Source organism: Amphibalanus amphitrite, unplaced genomic scaffold, assembly GCF_019059575.1.
Source record: "Amphibalanus amphitrite isolate SeventyFive unplaced genomic scaffold, NRLGWU_Aamphi_draft 000741F_arrow, whole genome shotgun sequence".
Lineage (NCBI taxonomy): Eukaryota > Metazoa > Arthropoda > Thecostraca > Balanomorpha > Balanidae > Amphibalanus > Amphibalanus amphitrite.
In genome coordinates, this window is record NW_024882235.1 from 264,861 (window position 1) to 287,071 (window position 22,211).

Sequence of the window (22,211 nt, forward strand, 5' to 3'; positions counted from 1 at the left end):
GGAACGCTCTAAAACGACCGATCGCAGCCGCGGGCGGCCGGATCGGACAAAATAACTGTACACCGCACCGGGCGCAAACCCGAGAAGTCCGTCTATATTAGACGCGACAGGTGCCGGGTGCGATGGAACCGCAGCTACCCGGGCAAAGTGCTCAGCGGCTCTTAGTGGTCTGAGTGGAGCATCTGCCAAATGACCTCTCCGCACTAGTTATAACCCTGTTGTTGAGAGTTGCATGTCACTTGACAACTGGCAAAGTGCACAGTGCATTCCACAGCACCTCAGCACTCGGGTTCATCTGCACCTGCCCTGGTCCGTGGTCAGCGCCGGTCCGTGGAGGGCGCTGAGGGCCCTTAGAGGGCCGGGCCGGCAGAGGCGGTGATACGCCGGCGGCGGCGCTGCAGCAGCCCGACTGCATTCCAGTCGCATGGCTGCAGCCCGGCCCGCGGCGGATCCAGCCGCTTCACCTTGAACCGCGCCGGCCGATCGCATGCCACCCTGTCACCTGGGCCGGCCGCGCCTCAGCTGCCGACGGGTCAGCACTCAGCACGCGACGCTCGGCGGAGACGGGGGCGGTATCGGTCCGGACACGGAAGGAGCGGGCCGATCGGGGGCCGAGCCGGGCCGATCGGGGAGCCACGCCGGGCCGATCAGGGGCCGAGCCGGGCCGATCGGGAGCCGGGGCCGGGCTGGGCCGCCCGCAGCAGCTCGTCAGCTCGTCCGGACCGGCCGGCGCCGCCCGTGTCAGCAGGAAAACCGTGCCGTCGGGCGCGCCCGGATCAGTGCCGCTAAATGAAATACCGGCACGTGCGTGAGCCCAAATACTTTTAAGCGCATCTATCAACATGAAATGTGGTATGCTGATGCTGACCTGGATGGTATTCCATGATCTTTTCCGCGTCAGACTCGGCTTAATGGTTTCCTGAGCCATACCTTTCACGTAAGAAAAATGGTGCTCGTAAAACGAGCCCGGTTCGTTTCCGGGCCCCCGACCGGTGCGACTCTGTTGATGAATGGGCTAGTAAACATTGGTGAGAAAAAGAATTGCATGTCATCAAATTCTGCACACTTCAGGAAAGTCAACAGAGTTCTACGGTCGATGAAAATCTGCATCCAAACACGGCAGGACGTTTCCATTACCGCCCGGGCCTTCGGAGTTAATGGTGGCAAGCAATGAACATTTCACGCGTCCAACGGCTCAATAAATCACCACAGACGCTCGTGGGTGCTAGCCCAGATCGGACAGAATCTGGCGTGGGCCCGTTTAACGCAAATGCGGTGGGTCGTTTTGGCGTGCGCACCAGTCACTGCCTGGGAACGCAGTCATCAATGGCCGCACAGATGATGGCTATCTCGCCGGTCCATCGGCATCGCTTTGTTGTATTCATCGTCGGCATTAAGCTGTCGGTATGCTCACAACAGCGCAGAAAAAGCCGGCCGCGGAAGGCGTCACGTGAGTGTTTGTCCGGAAGTCTCTCCAGTGAGCAGTGGTGGCGGTGCAGCAGTGACTGGGACGGCTCCCCGCAAGGCCGCAAAGCGCGCCCAGCCCCAGATAAACCCCGGATTGATGATAGACTGCACACCGGCAGCTCGAACTAACCGGACAGTGCACTCGCCGAGACACGCGGTCCGGCCGACAGCCGGCCGTCGGCGCACAATCTATGTCACAACAAAGAACGTCGAGCTCCACTTAACAATGGACTGGCGGCGGGATTTGCCGCATAAATTTGATCCTCATCTCCCGGCCGAAAAAGAAGTGGCGTTCAGGTGAATGAAGAGGCGATTCAAGGCGACGGTCGCCGTAAACCTGCCCGTTTTCTATGCGATCTGCTTCGCTACAGCCACCGGCAGTTTATTGGATACACATCGAATCGCGACTGTATATACCACTGCAATTCATATAGACCATCACCGTCTAGCACATTAGCAGTAGAAATGGGAGCATTTTGGCCTCCATTTTGTAACGGATCACTTCCAACGAAACGCTAAGCGGCGAATATTTTGGTGCTCCATTCCCATCCCGGGGTGTGGAATGAGCGTCAGTATTGTATCGGTGATGGATCGCCGCGAAACAAATCCGTCTCCTTCTTTCTTTCGCTGCCCCTCCGTATAATGAAGGATCCAGTCACGTAAAGGTTTCATAGGCGGAAAAATGTTCGGTGGTTTTGCCTTGCTCCTTTGAACTAGCCGATAATCTATAGTCTGAAGGGTAATCCGCATTTTTCTGTGATAAGGGAATCCCGGCTTGAGGATGGGTTAATGGGTTTCATGGTTCTCTCAGAAGCCAGATCCAGATCGCATGCGTTGTGAGAACATTGGGATAAAAGCAAAAAATTATACCTAAAAGGAATTGAAGTTGCATTGTTATATTATACAGCAAAATATACAACTGCTGAAGCCCATGATTTCATATGGCGCCTCACCCTCGTCCATTACAGGCTCGTCTCAGGTATACCCGACACTACTCGTTTCACATCCATGGCGCTGAGCTACATAGTGGGAGCAGGTGTAATTAATAACCGCGGCTCGGCGGGCGTCCTATCTTCTGCAATAATCGCGCTCGCAGCGATCGATCTCAATGGCCAGGGGCGCGCCGAGGTCGGCCGGGGGAGGGAGCCGAGCGGACCGCACGCCGCCCGTGATTGCCGCCGCTGCAGGGAGCCCCGATAAGCTGCCAACGATTCCCAGCGCTCACGACTGGCGGCCGGGGAGGCGGCGGATCCCGCCCTCCCCCGCTGCCGGGAGGGCGGCCGGCACGGGTCATGGGCGTCCGACAGCGGACGCTCTGCAGCGGACCGGACCGGCGAGACGATCAGATCTGACGGCCGACCGCCGGCGCACCGGCCGCTCCGGCGACATCTCGACGGCCGGCTGTCTCCCGTCAGACCGAGTCCATTGTCGGCGGGACGTCGCCGTCTGCCGGCCACACCAGCAGCAGCCGTCACCGGCCACCGTTGCCATGGGCTCTGGCCACGTGGCCCAGCCGCCGCTGAAGCCCGCTGAATAATCCGGCGGCGCTGGTGGGCTGCAGATGACGCCGCCGGCTGCAGACTGCATCCCGACCGGACAGCCAGACTGGCCGCCGGCGCTCCGCCTGACGAGCTCCGTCTGACCGGTCGACTGGCTAACGACCCCGACCGGGGCCGGCGGCGCCACCGACAGCTGCAGGTCACGACCCGGCCGGCCGTCCACCCGCAGCAGACGAGCATACAGTCCGCGGGACTGGCGGGGTGTGAAAGGAACAGCTCTTCGGGGATGATGGCTCATTTGGAAAAAATCAGCACTTATATGTAGGCAAGTAAAGTGATTTTTGACAAAACCCCTGTCTAGGCATTGTCAGCAGTCGCTATTGCCAGTTTCGTTCTATTTATCTCCTGCACAGACTGCTGATGCCTGGAGGGTTATGGGAGCGCCGGTGATTTTGTTTAATCTGGGACACGGTCGGATATTTGTCAGACCGGCGGTGGCGAGCATTTACATACCAACCAGAGTTAATTACCCGACAAGTACCGCTAAAAAGATGGGCCAGCGTCCGTTTCTGACACACGGAAACCCGCAGGTTCACTCTCAGGCCCCGGAGCGAGCTCAGACGCTGAATAAAGATGGACTTCCAGGCCAATATCGCCGCTTCGAATCTCCTGCAGTATCCCAAAATGTTACAGAAGCTGAAAGTCGGACAATGCCTACTTGCTGCTTTTTTTTACAAATACCATGATTAACATTTGTTTTTCTTTAAAAAGCTACTTGCTTTTGGATAAATTTAACAAACAAATGTTCTTTCGTGGGTGCAGCCAGCGACATGGCGTCGATTCGTTTGATATAAAACCTATATACCAAGTACTTGCCTCATACTGTTGTTATTCACAAGAGAAAATACTGCTAACCGTTTACGTTTCACAACCTGTTCTGTAGACAAAAAAAAAAACTAATGCTCGTCACAACCTACTCTTCCGCCGTCGGTGTGCCCAGAAGCAGAACATCCGTTACCTGATTGTCATCAGAAACGCAGATCCCAGTCGGAAAGGTGATCCATAACCGGGGATCCCATTTGCGTCGGTTGTGAGTAATCGCTTACACCGTTTTTATGAGTTTCCCAAACATTATCCATTTGCTCATATAAATGAGCTGCAGCAGTCGCCATCAGCATGTGTCGCATTGTAATTCGCCGCCAATTGAGTAATTACATGAATAATGCATCGGTAGGCCGGTAACAGGTGATTCCGAACCATCGCCCGCCATCTTGTACTCCTGAACTGGCGGTTAGCGGGAGCCCGCCTTTGAGCAGTCGGGTAGCTGCCGGCGCCCGGCAAACCTCCAGCGGCGCGTCCGCCAGCGCAAAAACCGCCCCTGACCCAGTCCGTGCGCCGGGCACCGGTGGGTAGCGGGTGCCGGGTGGCAGAAAGGCTCCGCCACGAGCCGTCTCAATCCCCGCCGCCGTGCCGCCGTGGCGGGCTCCATGACAGCCGACCTGCGGGCTGCGGCGGCACCGTGACCTCGACAGCGCCGCAGGAGCTCGCACGGAGCCGACCGGCGACCCACGGACTCAGCACGCGCGCCGGATCAGTTCACCGCGTCGAGCCAGCTCCCCGCACAGGGCTAACTGACTGGGCTAAGTTGTGCGAGCTGACCGCGCTGGGCAGGTTCCAAGCTCACCGCGCTGTGTGAGCTTATTTCCCGCTCCAGAGCTGCGGGAAGCTAGCTAATCGACACCCTTTCGCAGATCAGCCTGGCTCGAATGGGCCTCTGCCAAAGCACAGCACAGCCGTTGGAGCCTATAGACTTATAGAGCCGTTAGAGGTCGTGGTCTCTGTGCTGGGCCGTGCTCTGCCGTCCGCGTGCCCCGTCCTCCCGCACTGTGACTCTGCCGTCAGGTCACTGTGACTCTGCCGTCCGGCCACTGTGACTCAGCCGTCCGGTCACTGTGAGTCTGCCGTCCGGTCACTGAATCTGCCGTCCGATAATTGTGACTCTTCCGTTCGGTAACTGTGACTCGGCCGTCCGTGCCCCGCCGTCCGGTCACTGTAACTCTACCGTCCGTGCCCCACCGTCCGGTCAGTGTGACCCGGACCGTGTGACAGTGGCGGCCATTGTCAGTGGCACGGCGGTGGCACGGGTGGAATGTCACCCAGTAGAGCGTGACCCCTGGACGTCGACTGGTCGACCGGTCAGGAGGTGCAGCAGTACGACAGCCACTGCTACACTGACCGGCCGTGTTCGGTGGACCGGGGAGGGACAGAGTGCAGGCCGTGGTCTCTCAGAAAGAAAACTGACGTCCACGGAAGGAACTAGGGCTTGGCCCGCTTCACCGGGTTAGCCGTAGCGTAAGAGAACTGTGGATGACCCAGCAGGTGCACTACTGAGACGGAGGCGCGGGGACCGTCTCCCGTGTGGCGAACAATGGCGCGGCGGCGGCAGCAGCGGCGCAGTATTGTTGTCTCCGCGGTCGGGTTGCGAGCGGGCCGTTAGCGGAAGGGGTGTGAAGGACCCGAGCGTGTCTTCGCCACCACCGGCCACGCTGGAAGGGCGACACGCTATTCCTCATCCAGGGAGACCCCTGCACCCAACGCCCCAGTTCCCAGGGCTGTTCTCGAGGAATGTCTGATGCGCTAAGCGCCAGGACTCAACAAGCCTGCTGAAGAGAGCACAATGCTGCTCGCTACCTCGTAACCACGCAGTAAATCACCGAATGAACCATTGTGGGTAAACATTACCAACAGGAACAATAGCCACAGTCTGCTGCTGAGACAAGCGGCGACCGTTTCTCAGCATATAATGCACTTCTACTTGAAGCAGTAGGCATCAACATGTAAAGAAGCCATTATTCATTCTTGAAGTGTCGACCATCCAGCATCAATCCAATGTGCTGATGCATAGTGAAAATAGCCATGAGATAAATGTTTGCGCTGAGGTCATGCACAACATTCCTGCCACATTACTTCCAACTTTATGATCGCAGGAGAGATGCTTCATCAGATTGCAAAATCAGTTGTGCCTCTCTCTCTCTCTCTCTCTCTCTCTCTCTCTCTCTCTCTCTCTCTCTCTCTCTCTCTCTCTCTCTCTCTCTCTCTCTCTCTCTCTCTCTCTCTCTCTCTCTCTCTCTCTCTCTCTCTCTCTCTCTCTCTCTCTCTCATCCTGTCGTCTCTCTCTCTCTCTCTCTCTCTCTCTCTCTCTCTCTCTCATCCTGTGTCGGGCGATGATCTGCCTCACTCTGCACGTTAGCCTCCTCCCGCCGCCGTGCGGTGTCGGTCTCGTCTCGCCGACCGGACGCTGCGGCCCTGTGCCTGTCTGTCAGGTGCGGACGCTGCGGCCGGTCCACGCTGGGCCGGCGGACCGGAAAAGCGCTAGAAATACCCCCAAGAGTGACTTTCCACATTATGAACAAAATATGTATCATTCGATCCCAAATTGATCAAAGCATACGATTCTGATGCCATTTTTGCCCTAAGGTCGAAATTGAGGTGGTCACTTGTCACCAAACACAAGACTATTTAGACCCGCTAGTGGCCACCACATTCGCCGATTTTAATGCCAATCTTTAGTTGATATTTATTAGTTGACCAGTTGTCGTTTTGAACGCAATTTTCTGTCAGACTAGTTCAGGGCACTGTTGTTCACTGTACCAACAACATTCTTACATATTGCATCGCTTTTCTGCAAGATAAGCTAGCTTTTTGCAAGCAGCTGCAAGATCTAAATAAATATCATATCTAAATTTTTAAATAGACTTTTATAAAAACGTTATTTCGAGCGGCTAAAAATGAACATCTTATACTAGCCTCTGATTACTCATCTTTCGTTCCATATAGGTGCTTTGCTGCTTTTCCCTGCTACTTTTCGAGATATGCGCTAGTCAACCACATGATGTAGGGGCAATTGTCACTTCGCCGCTCTACTGACGGCCCGGCGCTCTTTAAAGCGCTGAAATTTATGAAAAACGAATGGTTATAATCTGAATAAAATATATGTCCCTGAGCTCAGAATTGATCAACGCACACAATGCTGTCAAAATTTTTGGGCCAAAGTCAATAATTAAGTCATTATGAACCCCCAAACACAAGTCAGTGATAATCAACAACAACTTGCTCTTTAGTTAGACTTTTTGAGAAATGTTATTTCGAGCCGCTATAGATGAGCATGTCATGCAAACAACTAGTCAATTGTCTGCCATGCCCTATTGACGATTATTGCCTATTACTGCTACTTTTCGAGATATCGTCTGCTTAGTCACCTGAAATAGCTGCTATGCCACCCTACCGCGGCATAGCAGCTATTTCAGGTGACTAAGCAGACAATATCTCGAAAAGTAGCAGTTATAGGCAATAATCGTCAATAGGGCATGGCAGACAATTGACTAGTTGTTTGCATGACATGCTCATCTATAGCGGCTCGAAATAACATTTCTCAAAAAGTCTAACTAAAGAGCAAGTTGTTGTTGATTATCACTGACTTGTGTTTGGGGGTTCATAATGACTTAATTATTGACTTTGGCCCAAAAATTTTGACAGCATTGTGTGCGTTGATCAATTCTGAGCTCAGGGACATATATTTTATTCAGATTATAACCATTCGTTTTTCATAAATTTCAGCGCTTTAAAGAGCGCCGGGCCGTCAGTAGAGCGGCGAAGTGACAATTGCCCCTACATCATGTGGTTGACTGGCGCATATCTCGAAAAGTAGCAGGGAAAAGCAGCAAAGCACCTATATGGAACGAAAGATGAGTAATCAGAGGCTAGTATAAGATGTTCATTTTTAGCCGCTCGAAATAACGTTTTTATAAAAGTCTATTTAAAAATTTAGATATGATTTTTATTTAGATCTTGCAGCTGCTTGCAAAAAGCTAGCTTATCTTGCAGAAAAGCGATGCAATATGTAAGAATGTTGTTGGTACAGTGAACAACAGTGCCCTGAACTAGTCTGACAGAAAATTGCGTTCAAAACGACAACTGGTCAACTAATAAATATCAACTAAAGATTGGCATTAAAATCGGCGAATGTGGTGGCCACTAGCGGGTCTAAATAGTCTTGTGTTTGGTGACAAGTGACCACCTCAATTTCGACCTTAGGGCAAAAATGGCATCAGAATCGTATGCTTTGATCAATTTGGGATCGAATGATACATATTTTGTTCATATTGTGGAAAGTCACTCTTGGGGGTATTTCTAGCGCTTTTCCGGTCCGCCGGCCCAGCGTGCGGTCCCTGTGTGTCAGGTGCGGCGGCGGCGGCGCGAATCCCTGGTCGGCAGACGGCGGCTTCCGATCGACGCCGCAGGGTGAACGACCATCGGCGGCGCGGCAGATGTCCCGCGCGGGCCGAACGGGAGCTCTGCGGCGGCCAGAGTCGACTGATGACTCCGGGGACGGAGACGGACAGGTCGGGCAGACAGACAGCCGGCGCTGCTCCCGAGTCTGACAGTCGGCGCTGCCCAGATCTGGCAGCCGGACCATACAGAGACAGAGGCGGTCAGTGCGGGTCGCTGACAGACAGTAGCGGGTCAGTCCGGGTCGCTGACAGACAGTAGCGGGTCAGTGCGGGTCTCTGACAGACAGTAGCGGGTCAGTCCGGTGCCAGTAGCAGCCAGTAGCGGGTCAGTCCGGGTCGCTGACAGACAGCAGCGGGTCAGTCCGGGTCTCTGACAGACAGTAGCGGGTCAGTCCGGGTCGCTGACAGACAGTAGCGGGTCAGTCCGGGTCTCTGACAGACAGTAGCGGGTCAGTCCGGGTCGCTGACAGTCAGTAGCGGGTCAGTCCGGGGCGCTGACAGACAGTAGCGGGTCAGTCCGGTGCCAGTAGCAGACAGTAGCGGGTCAGTCCGGTGCCAGTAGCAGAACAGTAGCGGGTCAGTCCGGGTCGCTGACAGACAGTAGCGGGTCAGTCCGGTGCCAGTAGCAGACAGTAGCGGGTCAGTCCGGTGCCAGTAGCAGACAGACAGTAGCGGGTCAGTCCGGATCGCTGGCGGACAGTAGCGGGTCAGTCCGGTGCCAGTAGCAGACAGCGCCGAGGACAGTCCATCCGCACCAGCGGGTCAGTGGCCCGGTCAGACACTAATATGCTGACAGAACTGCCAGAGAGACCATATGACAGTGACCGGGGTCAGCAGCGGGAAACCCTGACGCAACTGACCGGCCACGAACAAACCATCAGCTAATGCATGTAAAGAAACGGCAGCAAAAATTTATGTCGTCATAAACTTTCAAGCATCCCTGGGTAGCCTCCGTCACGTCTTGAGTGGTTTTGCAGGCAACTGAGAAAATATTGCTTTTTGTCCGCAATGCGGTCGCCGATTCACCTCAGCTGACAGGTACCGCTAAAGTAGTGAAGAACTGTCGAAGCTGGCTTAGTCGGTCGAGACACTAAATTGTGTGGGTGGCGAGCGAAACGGCGGACCGTAGCATTGTGCCGCGGAGAATAGAGAAACGCACGATGGATAGTGAGCGAACAGAATAGTCGCCCGGCTTTGTTTGTCGATCTGGTTCATCCGATTTAGGTCAGGTTATTCTCCGACCGAATGAGCTGACCGGTGCATCTATCCGCGCTAACGGAGCGCATCTCGCCTCGCATGTGCTGTTAACGAATTGTAGGAAATCCCGGCACTTTGCGATTAGGGCATAGCGGGACGAATCCCGCCACTCCCAAGATCCGTCCCCGAGACATCTGAGCCGAGTCTCTGAGCGCCTCAGTCCGTGTCATCTCGTCACCTCACAGAACTCAGCATACCTCCCAACCCGACCAGCTCGCACGCCGGGCGCATTCCGCCCGGCCTCGCCTTTGTAGGTTTCCGTGCCAGGCCCGCCTAATGGGTGCCGTGAATCCATATGGTAATCCCAAAGGGCTGAACATGCTAACGGCAGCGGTAACGTTGAATTCTCATGAGGCCGTGCCGCGGCACACACGCGCACGGTTCCGGCGCCGGCCCGGCTCGGCTCGGGGTCCGTTCGATTCGGGGTCCGTCAGGATCGGGGTCCGCTCGACTCGGGGTCCATCAGGCCCGGGTCCGCTCCGTGGGCTCGTTGGGCCGGCCCAGCGGCTGGTGCTCCCGGCTCCGTGCCGGCCCGCTGGGACGGGAGTCGCCAGGAGCCGCCAGGAACGGCTCTGGAGCGCGGCGCCGACGTGCCGCTCCATCGGCGAGCGCTTTGTGTGCGCACGGCTAGGATTCCTCGTGTCGCCGTGGTCCGGCGGTGCGCCGGGTTTTTACGGGCCGCGTTGTGCGTATAGGCGCAGAGGCACGGCGCCACGGCATGTAACCCCAGCCGCGACGGGCGCGGTCCACTCATAAATACGTCGCCGGCCGCAGCCGTCGCGGCACTGCAAACAAAAAGCCGGTCCCTTTCGGCGGCTCCAATAAATACGGTCTCGGCGCGCCGTCCCGGACCGGAGGCCGTTGGAGCGGGCCGCGTCGTCCGGAGGTCGGAGAGGCCCACCCGTTCCCATCACCGCGGCCGCCTTCCCAGTTCAAAAGAATGTAGAGGAGCCATTGTAGCCGGTGTGGCCGGTAGAGGGTTACTGCGCAAGGCTGTTTGTAGGTACTCCTGAAGATTAAAATAAAACGGAATGTTCGATCTACGAGTAATAAACGGTACTTGAAATCAAGAGCTTAGCAAGTAATAACTTTTTACAGCATAAAACGGATGTTTGGAGTTCGACAAAAAAAAGCTGGACCGGCATCACTCGGCATCAACTCTAGATGACGCTGCCCAAACATCTTCCGGGTGCCAGGTCTGTAGTGAGTAATCTCGTGAGCTTCTCTGAGAGCTGTGACGTGGCGCACTCTCAGCCCCTCGCTCCGACGGACCCAACTCTCCGAGACGACCGGTCCACCACTCAAGTACCACGTTTGGCAACTCAGCTCTCAAGGTCTGCCGGACCAAACGCCGCGAGTCATGCAACCGGGGAGAAGAGTGGAGAGGAGAGGAGAGGAGAGGAGAGGAGAGGAGAGGAGAGGAGAGGAGAGGAGAGGAGAGGAGAGGAGAGGAGAGGAGAGGAGAGGAGAGGAGAGGAGAGGAGAGGAGAGGAGAGGAGAGGAGAGCAGAGGAGAGCAGAGCGAGCGGAGAGCAGAACGGAGCAAAGCAGAGGAGTGGAGAGGAAAGGAGAGGAGAGGAAAGGAAAGGAGAGGAGAGGAAGGGAGAGGAGGTTGAGGTGCAGAGAGATCAGATCAGAGTAGAGCAGAGAAGCGGAGAGAAGCAGAGCAGAGGGGAATAACATCGAGTGGATGGTGCAACCGGTGCAGTGAAGGGACACTGGGGTGACAGCTGAGCGATGAACGGGGGCGGGGAGGGCCGAGGGTAGCTGTGAGCGGCCGGTCAGGGCGGGCGTGTCCCGGCACCGACGGAGAGCACTCCCTCCCGTGATGGGTGACAGTGAAAGGACGCCGGCAGCAGGCGGCGCCAGCTCGGCGGCTCACAGCTCGGATGGCGGGGTGGGGACTGGTGGATGGTGACCGGACTGGTCCGTCTCCCCTCAGTGGCAGAGTGGCGACCCCGGCCACATGTCTCCGTGACGCGACTATACACCCACACTGAGCTCTCAGAGTCTGGTTAGAAGCACCGCTGACACTGCACACACAAACAGCAGCCGCTAGATGGGCTAACAACAGCCGCCGCCCGAGATAACGAGTGGACGGTGCCTCGTGCCGCAGGAATCAGCCTCTAAAACAATAATCATTGTCCACTCCAGAGTCCGTCTGCAGAGTGGCCGGTCGACCGTATCAGAAGAAGACAGATGGCGATCGATCGCAGAGCTGCGGCGCATTTCGTAAGCAGCAGCCGCAAATCCGCCCATCACGATCGAGTGCAGCGCGCGCGACAGCGGCATCGGCCAGCGAGAGGGCCGCGCGGAGCGCCCGGGAGTGCTGCCGCGCGCGGAGTGTCCGGGGCACGGGGAGTGCTGCGAGAGCACGCCGAGTGTCCCTGATAGTCAGCGGAACGCAGCACGAGAGAGATACGACAAAACGTGACTGGGTGACGGCCAGTACCCGAGGAGATGGACAGATCACACGCTTAGCCCGCGCTGGTTCCGGCATGTTCTGAGATGGACTACGATTTGAGATGGGTTAGCGTTTTGACCGTCGTACAGGGCATTATGTCATGTAGGCTGTATCTGTGGATGTGGAGACGCCGGAGCCGTTGGAGCGCTGTCAGATCGGTCGCTGATCTGAGCCGGCGGGCGCCGTACCGGTGTGGGACGCGCCCCGACACAGGTGCGGCGGGGACGGCTCGCCAAACCGGTGGACAGGCGGCGGCTGGTGTGCAGGGCAGTTTATTGCACTGTCGGCAGGTGCTGCCCGGAGGTGGCTGACGCCGCGGAGGCTCCCCGGACCGGTCTGCCGCGGGCGCCGGTCGAAGGTCCACCCACGCCCGTCGGACGGACGGCCGGGCGCGGCCGTAAGACCACTATGGGAGCGCCGCCTGGCCGGAATACTAACTACTCTGCCGTACCGGTGGCCGACCATACAGCACCGGAGCGCAGTGCCGCGCCCCAGGGACGGCGCCTGCACACCACCGACAGTTTCTGGGCCATCGCACACGCACACATTCCGCGCATTCCGGCTGGCCGGTGTAACAGTATTCGGTGGGTCGTTACAGAGCGCCCCGCCGAGTCGGATGCGGCGGCCTGCTGGATAAGACTTTCACTTGTGTATGTAATACGCCAGTGAGACGGAGCCACGAAGAGGAAGGGGTGACATAGGAGACAGTCCGCCCACTGACCTCATCTGCAGGCCCACCGAGGTCCGTCTCCACAGGGTGTATTTCAAACGGCATCCGTCTGCACCGGTTCCCCCTCTCTCGTATTTTCCGTGCGCGGGTTTGATGGAGCCCTTCTTGTCTGATTAACATTCTTCGCTGCACGCACATTGCCGCACTACAATGGTCACTGAGATGGAGCTGGACTCAGGTGTTCTCCACAAGTTTTTGTCGGCGAAGGAAAACCTCCAACGAGAAATCGAACGCTGCATTCTGCACTTCGCACAAACGACCATCATTAAAACCATTACCACGCTACACAACACACTTCAGTTCAACCCCGAGCCCTAGTTTCCCTTGGAAATAACGGAAGACAAACTGAACCAGGAACACCACATCGTTAATCAGCCCAAGAGGGGGAAACTGCAGGTCGCTGGTGTTTTCCTGTCGCCCCGTTGGTCGGTGGCCACCTCACCTTTCAGCGGGAACTCCAGTGGGTCTGTGCCGCTCTCTCAGCGTCTCTCGATCAGCGGCGGCCGGCCGCGCTCGCACGCACCGCCCGCACCAGCGTCACGCACCGCGCACCTCGTCTGGCCACGTGCGTCCGGTGCCAGCGCCGCCGGAAGGCTGCAGTGGGCCGCGCCGCGGCCGCCGCCGCCGCGCCGCCAGGTGTCGCCGGAGCGCTGCTCTCGTCGGCCGCGCCGCGCCAGGTCACCGGCGGGGCGGCGCCGCCGGCGCAAAGGTCAGAGGTCGACCGCCGTGCGGAGCGTCACTGACGGGAGCAGGGTGGTCCGCCGGTCTGGGACGGCTCGGGCGGCGCCGAATCACGCGAGCTGGGCACCCGGTGCGCCAGCCCCGCGTCGAAATCGAGCCGTGATCGGGTCAAAGCGTGTTTAGAATACAGCGACGACCGGCGCGACTTGTTACCGACCAGTTTGGTGGTGGTGTGTCAACTGGATAGGTTGTGAGATGATGTAAGGAAAATATTTGTCCAATGACGGTGTATCGGCACTCGGCTGGCCGCGTCCTCTATCGCTGATCAACACGTCAGCTCCCAACAGAAGCCCCCTCCGCCCGGCAAACCGTTCACATTACCCGATCATGACGAAATCCTCCCGTCACGAGACGCGGCTTTGTCAGCTGGGACGGGCTCAGTGGTGATTTATGCAATTGATTAATGGAAGGGGTGTGTTAGCGATTCCTGGTAAAGGTATCGCAGACCCTCAGACAACCGTGTGTCATATGCGCCGCTACTACAATGCACATTTACCTGATTATCGATGCAATTCGGCCGCGCAATTACGATGCACGCTGCCAATACTGCGATACTATCGCCGATTGTAAGCACTAATCGACCCTAACGTCAATATAAATTGCATATCTGACGATGGGCTGGGCGGATCATCCCAGATTTCATCTCCGGGAAAACTAACGGCCAATGGCAAGCCATAAGAAGCGCCGCTCCGACCGGCACAGAAGTGTCCTATAAATTCAATAGAGACTTTTTGTCGCCGGCGCCGTCACGTCGTGGAGGGAAATGTGAGGCAGTCGCTCCCTATCAGCGGAGGAGATTGAGTTTATTTACTCGGCAATCCGGGTACAGTGAGTGAGCGGCTTCAGTGGGCCGACTCTGCATGTATGGCACATTCGGAGACGGGCTACTGAATAAATGTGGGTGCATGAGCGACGAGCTGGTCATAGAATGCCACATTTTCATGCGCTGCATGCACAAAACTGATGTTTTGTTGTTCCACTGCAGGACCATTTGTGATAATCACAATATGTATGTCAGACAGGTGCTCGTTCGAAACATGTGCTCTTTTGGGGTATCGTAAGCGGCATGCCATGAAGAACCGAAAGCAGACCACCAGCCGCCTTTTCCAGACGGCCCAGTGCGGGAGCGGATATCGAACCATCATCAGCCGGACCTGCACCAGGTGGGAGCCGGCCGGGTCAGCAGACTGACCTGAGCCGGCGGTCCGCCAGCGAAAGGCCGCCGCCACAGACACCTCACCTGCACGGTGTCGGGTTCGGAAAGTCGGCCTCACATCCGTCCGTATGCGGCACCGGCAGCTGCCCCCGCCGGAAACCCGTGGGGAAGGTCGGGTTACCGGTCCCTTCCGCCGCGCGGTGCCGCCCGGTCGGCGCTCCCCGGAGACCCCTGTACATACAGCCGGCGCTCCCCGGAGACCCTGAGGGCGCCGCTCCTCGCTCCGGAGGCCCGCCCAGGGAGGCCGACAGCCGAGGCGGCGGACCGGCTCTGCACTGCGCCGTGTGGCGGCCTTCGGCGGCGCGACGCTGCAGAGGTGCACGGCGCCAGTCATCCGCCGCCCCGCCCCCGCCCCGGCCCGAGGACACCTGTCCCCTCCGCAGCGCCCACGCCCCTGTCGCCGAGGGTCAGCCGGGGGTCCGCCGGGTCCACTGGTCACCGGCCAGCCTCCAGGTCCCTCTGCTGAGGGTGTGCTGCCCTGTAACTATCCGGGACTGCCCGGGCAGGTAGCCGTCACCGAGCGGCAGTTGTTCCGGGGTGGTATAAAAACGCCGTCGGCGGACTCAGTCGGCCCACCCACCTCCTGCACGGCTGGGAGGATCGAGATGGATGCAGTGACGCAGGACCACCGGCAGCACGGAGCACGGGAGGCGACAGCAAGGTCAGTCCCTGGAGATCACATATGCAGTATGCAGGTTGTGGGGCACCGGAGAGGGCACATAACACAGCGAAGAGATTAGAGAGGGTGCATCACACAGCGGAAGGACAGGAGGGGGAAAATAACAGCGGAGAGACTGGAGAGGGCGCATAGCCACATAACACAGTCGAGAGACAGGAGTTGTCACATAACATAGCGGAGAGACTGAACAAAGCACTTTACAATCTGAGAGAGGAGATGGCACGGAATGGCGCTCATCGAGACAGCTCGTATCATCCAGGCGATGGGACCTTCGAAAGGAACAGAGGACGCCCTCTTGCACCAATACTAGCCCTGTCCTGGCCCGACGGCCTCTCTACAATGTAGCCGCTCTCTGGTCGTGCATCGAGTTCTGCCGGTTCCTGAAGCCGGAGGAGGCTTTCCAGGGAGAGCTGTGCTGCTGCAGGGCCACCGACCAGTCGGCCAGTCAGACGGGCGAATACCTCCCCGGGACAAATGACGCAGCGCGAGCGGCCGGCCGGCCGCCGGCGGCCACTGGGGTCGCATTACCATGTGCAGGACGTGAGTCTGACAAAGCACCCTATGCTGATCTGCTGCGCCGCCTCCGACGGCCTCGTGGTCAGTCTCATAGTGCTGGGTAGATGAAGTTACGATTTTCTTCACGGAGGATAAGCTATAGTGCATTTTCACTTTTTTCATCGAGCGCATGCATCTAATGGCTACGAGATAATTTAGCTTGAGCAGCTTCTTAGAGGCATGGGTGCACTCTATACTCTATAGGTTCATCCGCTATGATTACCAAAAGAATCTCCCTTTACCGAGTCCCGGGTATGTTTGTCGGCCGCTCGTAGCGCCGCGGCTAGAAAGCGTGAACGTCACTGGACAGGAAGGCAGCCGTCGTAACCATGGCTGGGGCCAGTGTCCGCCGGGACGGCACCGGCACGGGACAGCTGACCCCGTGGCCCCAGCGCCCTTTGTGTCCGGACGGCCGGCCGGCGCGGCTCAAAGGCACCGGCGACTGAGACGAAAGCCGGCCGGTGAAAAGCGGCCGGCGCACTTTATTCGTCGCCTTCCAGAAGGAGTGCACGCGCGATTGGACGCGCCTCCAGGTCGGCCCGGTGGATTATGGTAATGTGCGGCCGGCGCGCGTCCAGCCGAATCTGAAGGAGGAAGGAGGCCGCTGAGCCGGCCGCTGAGCGGCCGGAATGGGCGGTGCCCGGTGTGACACCGAGGCTGATCGGAGGGACAGCAGGGAGGGCTGACGGCAGTGTGTGCGTGAATGGGAATGGCTGTGGAAAGGTGTCCGAAATTTCGTCTGCTGTCAGAATAGAGCCAGCCTGCCGCACATTACCTGGCAGTTGGCGCACCGCCGCAGGTCAGCCCGTCCCGAGAGGCAGGACACCGAGTCGTGCTAACGGTGAACCCAATGGCAGCTTATACTATTGGACTTACCTCCACCGGTTACTGGTAACTATAGATCCCCAATCAGAAGATTTGGGTGGGTGAGTAAGGAAGGGTATGGGCAGGGCTCGTCGATAACAACGATAACAAACGCAGCAAGGTATGCATGACAGCTGCAACCAGCCGGTTCCACAACTGAGACTGAGCGCGATGGCGTTCCACTGGCCACTAGGGCCCCTACCGCTGCGCCCGGGTGGCTAAATAAGCGTCGTCCACCCCGCTCTGCCCGCAGACGAGCCCTGCTCCCGCGGTCCTTGGCCAGACGGGCGTCGTTCGGCGCCCCGACCGGACTCGGTGGCCACTCCACCCCTGCGTGATGTCATATGACAGCGACATGACAGCCCGGTTATGGCCGGAGCTGAGTGGTTGGGGCGGTGTCCTCGGCAGCCGCCGCTCCAGCCATGTGTCAATTGAATATGAGCACGCACCAAATACAGAGCAAACCCCTGTCATATCATAACCCTCGCCCGCACATGGGGGGGGGGGGGGTGGTTGCCACCCCCCCAGGCAGTCTTTCTGCTCTGCACTCAACATTTTTAGAGCTAGAAGGCTTATTTTTCGTATAGCTGCTTGTCTATCCTTTCTTGATGTCCACTGAAAATTTCGAGTTTCTGTGATTTTTGGTTTCGGAGATATGACCTTGTTTTTCAGGTCATGTCATGACCCAAATGGCCAATTCTCAACATCTTGCGTTTGCCATGGGCCTTGTAAGCTTTTGACACCCTGATTTCGGCCTTTTTTGCCAGTCTTACCTCCCACCTATCATGGAACATGTTGTTCGACGATGTACAGGGGTCAAGGTCAGGGTCAAGGTCAACCTAGGTCATCTAAGATAATTGCGTTTTAGGCAAGCTGAATTTACTTTTTGTGAAGTTTTTTGACTGCATTTTTGGTAAAAGCTTCTCAGATCATGATTTCATGTGATATGGACCCAAAAACAATCGGTGCACACATCAGTATACACACAGACACACACAGACATACAAACACATGTAATTGACCTTGACCTAACTTGACCTGAAATGACCTCAGCAGCAAAATTCTGGTCGGATAGTGTGACAAAGAGGTTCTAGCTTGCTTGGCACCAGAAAACAGCATCGTCATCGGTATTTGATAAGCAGCGCACTTGATATCCAACGGTGACCCAAAACAGCAACATTTTTTAGTTTGACCTGACCTGGAAGGTCAATGACTGACCTGAGAAGGTAAAACTGGGTATCATTGGATTCGTCTCTTCCCAAATAATTTTTTTGGTCTTTACTGCTAAGCTCTATCTCCAACAGGAACGAAATGGCGCGGGGGGGGGGGGTGGCAACCACCCCCCCCCCCCCATGTGCGTTCTAGGATGGGAAAATGGCATGTGCGGGCGAGGGATAAGGCATACCACCGATCGATAGCTGAATTTATGGAGAAGCCGCAACAGCCCACCAATGTCCCACGACAGTACGACTGTGCTCTCTGTTTGTTTATATCTCGGCGCTAAGAACTCGGCCTGTTCATGCCCCGTTCTAATCTGCTTTATGAGACTGATCCGGGGTGTCGCCCTTGTCAGACGTTATCAGCGATAAGCCGGTATCAACCCAGTGTGTCAGGGAGACCACTGCGGTGGTCCGGCGAGCGGTCAGGGCCGCGGTGGCACCAGCCCGAGGTCACGGCTCATGTCTGCGACCCCTGCGACCCCCTGCGACCCCCTGCGACCCGCTGCGATCCGCTGTGACCCTCAGTTGACCTGGGTTGGCCCGGGGTCGACCGCAGGCGGCTGAGTGACGGCGACGCTGAAGAGGGGTGGTGAAAGGAGTAGCGATTTCAGGAGCCGTCCTGACGGGGGCGTGGGGTCAACTCGACCACTCCGCGGGCTTTAATCGCCTCTGTGGTAACATGTGACGTGATTAGAGCGGCGCCGCCAGCGTGACGGTCGCATAACGTACCGGCGTCATCAGCGTCATCAGCGCGGCGGCGGCGTCATCAGAGCGGGAGGTGCGGCGTCACCGAGCGGCTCTCCGCCCGCTCCCTGCCGCAACCCTCCACCGACCCGGGGACGGCGCGGGCGGGGACCGACGGCGGCGTACCGCCTTACACCGAGGGCGTTCCACCCGCCCGGCGCGTCACAGCGAGGCCAGACGCGCCTCAGGGTCAGCACGTCGGTACCACGAGAGCTCCATCGAGATAGGGATCCGCCGACTGGACATGGTACCGTAAATCCCATCACCGCTCCCAGAGCGCCCCGGGACGGACATTTGATCCGCGCTCCACTCGGGCCGTGTGCACGTAGATCGTTAGATCGTTAGTACCTATATTAGGTGGATGGCTCTCTGTGCCCGCGGGACTGCAGATCCAGGCAGAGATTGTGAGTGGGCGGAAGGCAGGCTGTCGTCAGGTCAGCGTGAGTCCGAGGGGTGGAGAGGGGTGGGTGGCGCCGACCTGTAGTCTCGGAGGAGGGAGAGCCTGCTGAACAGGCAGAGGAGGGAGCAGGAGGGCGTGGGCAGCTGAACAAGCTGGAAGATTAACGGGTTATTAGTGGATGTCAGGGGTTCCACCCCAATATACAATGGCTCGGCGCATAGCTACACGAGAGATCCAATCCAAACAAGGCGTCAACGCCCACTGACCAATAACAAGGCCTAACAACTGTATCTGAGATTAGTTTGTCTGCTTACTCCACTTCCTTGGATGCTCTCTAATCTGTCGACAGTTACCAGCAGTTGCCGAGATCGCCTTAGCCTGGCGCTCAGCCCCCGGAGCTGGCTGAGCTCAGCTCACCCGGGTCAAGCCCTCCAGTTTAGCCCGTTCCTTTCAACTGCTCGTAGCTCCGTATTAGGCACTCGCGTGGAGTTGTGCCCGTTCCCTAACCACCACTTCAGCGGGCCTGCCCGAGCCCGCTCCCTTTCAGCCGCGTCTGTGCAGATGGTTCCCGGGAAGTGTCGGCCGCGCGGCGCCGCTCGAGAGGAGAAAGGTTCGCCATGCAGCGGCGCCGCGCTCATGGCGTAACCGGTCCGGGTCAGGCCGGGTCGCCGCGTGTCAAGGCGAGGTGCGGCGTCCCGCGCCGGCACGCGCCGCCTCCATGTCAGGTCACCAATCAAACGGCCCGCGCCGGCTGGCAGGGACGTTTACTGCGCAAACCCGGAGTGATTACAAACGAGACGAGCGAGCCGACTGAGACTGAGCTGACCGAGCAGAGCCGGCCGAAACAGCAGCGTCAGGCGCCGCCACCAGACGATAAACGGCGGCTCCCGCGCCCGGAAGTCGACGGTAGCCACTTGGTCACGGCTGAGTTATCACCCATGCAGTCGCTCTCTCTGCGGGCCCGTCTGCCGGGCTGCGAGGTGCCGCCACTCTGAGAGCCTCTCGGTCGGGATTGCCCGCCTGCCGTCCCCAGCGTCCGGCACCGGAGAGCCCTCGGCCGGTCATCAGGGCCGGTCACTTGGCGCCCTCGGTCGGTCACAGGGCTCTCCCTGGTCGTGACTGAGCTGGGGAGGGCGCTGAACAGGGGCCGCCAGAGGAGAGTGGTGCACTGAACCTGGCCAAATCACACCGGCCAAACCACGCCAATCAACTCGGACAGCGGTGGCGGACAGTTGTGGTTAAAAGAGATACTGCCGCCGCTGCTGCTGCTGCTACTCACGCTAATGCTGCCGCTGTTGAGCTGCACGCTGGGCGGCGGGGTGATTATGTTGTCTGGTTCTCGCCCTCCAGACAGGATTGCCCTCGCCGTGTCACTCTGAGTGTAGTCACGCCCTGTGACTGTGCCAACAACACGCCACGCCGCGCGCCGGTGCGTGCACTCGGGGGCGGACGGCGGAGGCCGCCGGCGCCACTCCACAGACCTGCACCAAGGCGCCGCCGGCAGCCTTGAGGCGGTTTACCGACCGCGCACCTCTCAGGCAGGGCATCGGACCCGCGCCGACTGGCGAGGAGCCATTGATTAGCATTTATCATCAGATAGCGGCTGCCGAAGCGCCTTTGAGACGCGGTGTGAGGGAGCCGGAACATGCCGCCATCGTGTAATACACCCCAGTTACGCGGCGACGGCGGCGCCAGAGACGGAAAACCATCCATGCGAGTCGGCACCGCAGTCTGAGGGCAGACCAAAAACAGTACACTGAAAACAATTTAACCCAAGGCCCGCGAGTAAACCGGTGTTTTGCGGGTACCCCTATCCGCAACCATTTTTAACCACCCTCCCATGAGTACAGTAAGGTCCCATTGCAGTGTAGTCGTCCCTGCTCTCAGCGGACTTGTTCGCTGACAGCGGATATATCCGCTCAGAGCAACTACGACTACACCGCAATGGGACCTAGCACTACTCCTGGGAGGGTGGTTAAAAATGGTTGCGGATAGGGGTACCCGTAAAACACCGGTTTACTCGCCAGCCTTGGGTTAAATTGTTTTCAGTGTATGAAGGCTCCAAAGTCAGTGAACAGCACGTGAGAACTAATGCCACAGTCGGCAGACAGACCCTGAGAGCGGCGCTCGGACATGCTGCCGCCCGTGCGTTTTTGTCGCTGCTCCGCGGACTTCTGGCTGACCTGTGGCTGACATCTGCCCGGCTCCCACGCGGCGACAGTCGACGGGGGTCGGAGGCGGTCAGAGGCCGCCGGAACAGAGGTTAAGGGGACCGTTAGCAGGGGTCGGCATGGTCCAATCAGAGCCGATCAGACCGGTCAGTTGTCGCCGATCAGAGGCGGAGTGGGGGTGATTAGCTGGCAGTCGCGATAGACTCAACACTTTAGGGCTTAGGGATACCGAGCCATCAAGTTTCTGAAGAAAAGGTGACTTTGCTTTTAAGTATCTTAATGTGCTTCGAACACATGCAAAGGCACATTTTTGTGTTTTGCTAAATCCACATTTGCGCTAGGAAATTGCGTCTATCAATATAGTGTTATTTTACCCTGAGTCTGAAACGAAAGGAAATTGACGGGACTGTGGTTATAAAAAGGCGCGAGAAATGCTATCTTTCGATGTGGGTACGATTTGACGACACATTTTATAAGGCACTTTGTATTCAGTCCAACTATAAATTCAATTTGATAGCCCGACCAACCATCAATTATAGAGCATAACAGCCTAAAGAATTCATATTATTCGATAATCGAAAGACATAACCCCCTAATTGGGCAGCGCATTCTTTTTGTAGCCAGACCGTAGCATACCACAGCCAGAGAACTGAAGGGTTGCGCATTGTCGGACCACCACACGGATCATAGCGACGCCGCAGTGCGGATATACGGCCTCCGAATGAGCCATCGTCGTCAGTCCAGCCGACCGCTGTAAAGGTCCGCGAATTTCGCATACATTTCAGCTATACGAGGAAAATTTTTTCCATTTGTTTGTTGATGACAGGCTTTGCATGGATGACCTAAACCAGAAGCCGACCACATCAAGCGTGCCGCTCCATCTTGGCATGGGGCCAGGTAATGGGGGCTGGCAA

At 57.6% G+C, this 22,211-nt stretch overlaps 1 protein-coding gene across 1 annotated transcript in view; it reads right to left on the reverse strand.

Moving 5' to 3' along the window:
* LOC122365469 (serine/arginine repetitive matrix protein 2-like) overlaps positions 1–13,284 on the reverse strand; it is a 126,757-nt gene extending 113,473 nt beyond the window's left edge. The window contains exon 1 of the mRNA XM_043336707.1: positions 13,150–13,284. The gene's annotated coding sequence lies outside the window, so the exon portion shown is untranslated. The remainder of the gene's footprint in view (positions 1–13,149) is intronic.
* Between the last annotated feature and the right edge of the window lie 8,927 nt (positions 13,285–22,211).